Below are 3,614 nucleotides of genomic sequence, written 5' to 3' on the forward strand. Positions count from 1 at the left end.
ATGCCGCCGCCTGGTGGGGGGAACTGCCGCCTAGTCCCGGTTCTATTTTAGGTCACTTTTCTCACTTTCTGACCCACAAATAATGCCCCAAATGCCGCCGCCTGGTGGGGGGAACTGCCGCCTAGTCCCGGTTCTATTTTAGGTCACTTTTCTCACTTTCTTACCCACAAATAATGCCCCAAATGCCGCCGCCTGGTGGGGGGAACTGCCGCCTAGTCCCGGTTCTATTTTAGGTCACTTTTCTCACTTTTCTACCCACAAATAATGGCAAAAAAAAATGCTTACAGCACCCAGTATTCCCAGGCGGTCTCCCATCCAAGTACTAACTGGGCCCGACCCTGCTTGGCTTCCGAGATCAGACGAGATCGGGCTCATTCAGGGTGGTGTGGCCGTAAGCGAGGGAAGCGCTTGTGAAATGCCCCAAAGTGTTGAAAATGTTCCCCAGGCCCCTGGTTCCCCATCCCCGCAGGAGGAGGCTCCCCAGGCCCCCTGGTTCCCCATCCCCGCAGGAGGAGGCTCCCCAGGCCCCCTGGTGCAGGAGGAGGCTCCCCAGGCCCCCTGGTGCAGGAGGAGGCTCCCCAGGCCCCTGGTTCCCCATCCCCGCAGGAGGAGGCTCCCCAGGCCCCCTGGTTCCCCATCCCCGCAGGAGGAGGCTCCCCAGGCCCCCTGGTGCAGGAGGAGGCTCCCCAGGCCCAATGGTTCCCCATCACCGCAGGAGGAGGCTCCCCAGGCCCCCTGGTTCCCCATGCCCGCAGGAGGAGGCTCCCCAGGCCCCCTGGTTCTCTATGCCCGCAGGAGGAGGCTCCCCAGGCCCCCTGCTTCTCCATCCCCGCAGGAGGAGGCTCCCCAGGCCCCATGGTTCCCCATCACCGCAGGAGGAGGCTCCCCAGGCCCCCTGGTTCCCCATCCCCGCAGGAGGAGGCTCCCCAGGCCCCATGGTTCCCCATCACCGCAGGAGGAGGCTCCCCAGGCCCCCTGGTTCCCCATCCCCGCAGGAGGAGGCTCCCCAGGCCCCCTGGTGCAGGAGGAGGCTCCCCAGGCCCCCTGGTTCCCCATCCCCGCAGGAGGAGGCTCCCCAGGCCCCCTGGTTCTCCATGCCCGCAGGAGGAGGCTCCCCAGGCCCCCTGGTTCCCCATCCCCGCAGGAGGAGGCTCCCCAGGCCCCATGGTTCCCCATCACCGCAGGAGGAGGCTCCCCAGGCCCCCTGGTTCCCCATCCCCGCAGGAGGAGGCTCCCCAGGCCCCCTGGTGCAGGAGGAGGCTCCCCAGGCCCCCTGGTTCCCCATCCCCGCAGGAGGAGGCTCCCCAGGCGCCCTGGTTCTCCATCCCCGCAGGAGGAGGCTCCCCAGGCCCCCTGGTTCTCCATGCCCGCAGGAGGAGGCTCCCCAGGCCCCCTGGTTCTCCATCCCCGCAGGAGGAGGCTCCCCAGGCCCCCTGGTTCTCCATCCCCGCAGGAGGAGGCTCCCCAGGCCCCCTGGTTCTCCATCCCCGCAGGAGGAGGCTCCCCAGGCCCCCTGGTTCTCCATCCCCGCAGGAGGAGGCTCCCCAGGCCCCCTGGTTCTCCATCCCCGCAGGAGGAGGCCCCCCAGGCCCCTGGTTCCCCATCCCCGCAGGAGGAGGCTCCCCAGGCCCCCTGGTTCTCCATGCCCGCAGGAGGAGGCTCCCCAGGCCCCCTGGTTCTCCATCCCCGCATGAGGAGGCTCCCCAGGCCCCTGGTTCTCCATGCCCGCAGGAGGAGGCTCCCCAGGCCCCCTGGTTCTCCATGACCGCAGGAGGAGGCTCCCCAGGCCCCCTGGTTCTCCATCCCCGCAGGAGGAGGCTCCCCAGGCCCCCTGGTTCCCCATCCCCGCAGGAGGAGGCTCCCCAGGCCCCCTGGTGCAGGAGGAGGCTCCCCAGGCCCAATGGTTCCCCATCACCGCAGGAGGAGGCTCCCCAGGCCCCCTGGTTCCCCATGCCCGCAGGAGGAGGCTCCCCAGGCCCCCTGGTTCTCTATGCCCGCAGGAGGAGGCTCCCCAGGCCCCCTGGTTCTCCATCCCCGCAGGAGGAGGCCCCCCAGGCCCCTGGTTCCCCATCCCCGCAGGAGGAGGCTCCCCAGGCCCCCTGGTTCTCCATGCCCGCAGGAGGAGGCTCCCCAGGCCCCTGGTTGGGAGAGGGGGAAAAAGAGCAAAGTGTTTAAAAATGCCCCAAAGTGTTGAAAATGTTCCCCAGGCCCCTGGTTCCCCATCCCCGCAGGAGGAGGCTCCCCAGGCCCCCTGGTTGGGAGAGGGGGAAAAAGAGCAAAGTGTTTAAAAATGCCCCAAAGTGTTGAAAATGTTCCCCAGGCCCCTGGTTCCCCATCCCCGCAGGAGGAGGCTCCCCAGGCCCCCTGGTTGGGAGAGGGGGAAAAAGAGCAAAGTGTTTAAAAATGCCCCAAAGTGTTGAAAATGTTCCCCAGGCCCCTGGTTCCCCATCCCCGCAGGAGGAGGCTCCCCAGGCCCCCTGGTTGGGAGAGGGGAAAAAAAGAGCAAAGTGTTTAAAAATGCCCCAAAGTGTTGAAAATGTTCCCCAGGCCCCTGGTTCCCCATCCCCGCAGGAGGAGGCTCCCCAGGCCCCCTGGTTGGGAGAGGGGGATAAAGAGCAAAGTGTTTAAAAATGCCCCAAAGTGTTGAAAATGTTCCCCAGGCCCCTGGTTCCCCATCCCCGCAGGAGGAGGCTCCCCAGGCCCCCTGGTTGGGAGAGGGAAAAAAAAGAGCAAAGTGTTTAAAAATGCCCCAAAGTGTTGAAAATGTTCCCCAGGCCCCTGGTTCCCCATCCCCGCAGGAGGAGGCTCCCCAGGCCCCCTGGTTGGGAGAGGGGAAAAAAAGAGCAAAGTGTTTAAAAATGCCCCAAAGTGTTGAAAATGTTCCCCAGGCCCCTGGTTCCCCATCCCCGCAGGAGGAGGCTCCCCAGGCCCCCTGGTTGGGAGAGGGGGAAAAAGAGCAAAGTGTTTAAAAATGCCCCAAAGTGTTGAAAATGTTCCCCAGGCCCCTGGTTCCCCATCCCCGCAGGAGGAGGCTCCCCAGGCCCCCTGGTTGGGAGAGGGGAAAAAAAGAGCAAAGTGTTTAAAAATGCCCCAAAGTGTTGAAAATGTTCCCCAGGCCCCTGGTTCCCCATCCCCGCAGGAGGAGGCTCCCCAGGCCCCCTGGTTGGGAGAGGGGGAAAAAGAGCAAAGTGTTTAAAAATGCCCCAAAGTGTTGAAAATGTTCCCCAGGCCCCTGGTTCCCCATCCCCGCAGGAGGAGGCTCCCCAGGCCCCCTGGTTGGGAGAGGGGAAAAAAAGAGCAAAGTGTTTAAAAATGCCCCAAAGTGTTGAAAATGTTCCCCAGGCCCCTGGTTCCCCATCCCCGCAGGAGGAGGCTCCCCAGGCCCCCTGGTTGGGAGAGGGGAAAAAAAGAGCAAAGTGTTTAAAAATGCCCCAAAGTGTTGAAAATGTTCCCCAGGCCCCTGGTTCCCCATCCCCGCAGGAGGAGGCTCCCCAGGCCCCCTGGTTGGGAGAGGGGAAAAAAAGAGCAAAGTGTTTAAAAATGCCCCAAAGTGTTGAAAATGTTCCCCGGCCTCCTGGTACCCCATCCCCGCATGAGGATGTCACCCAGGCCCC

General features: G+C 63.9%; 1 non-coding gene across 1 annotated transcript; it reads right to left on the reverse strand.

The window, feature by feature from the left end:
* Positions 1-278: 278 nt before the first annotated feature.
* On the reverse strand, positions 279-397 carry LOC148058304 (5S ribosomal RNA). The gene has a single exon (XR_015709959.1). It is a non-coding gene; the product is annotated as a 5S ribosomal RNA (ribosomal RNA).
* Between the last annotated feature and the right edge of the window lie 3,217 nt (positions 398-3,614).

This window comes from Callionymus lyra, unplaced genomic scaffold (assembly GCF_982586985.1).
Source record: "Callionymus lyra unplaced genomic scaffold, fCalLyr1.hap1.1 HAP1_SCAFFOLD_95, whole genome shotgun sequence".
Taxonomy (NCBI): Eukaryota; Metazoa; Chordata; class Actinopteri; order Syngnathiformes; family Callionymidae; genus Callionymus; species Callionymus lyra.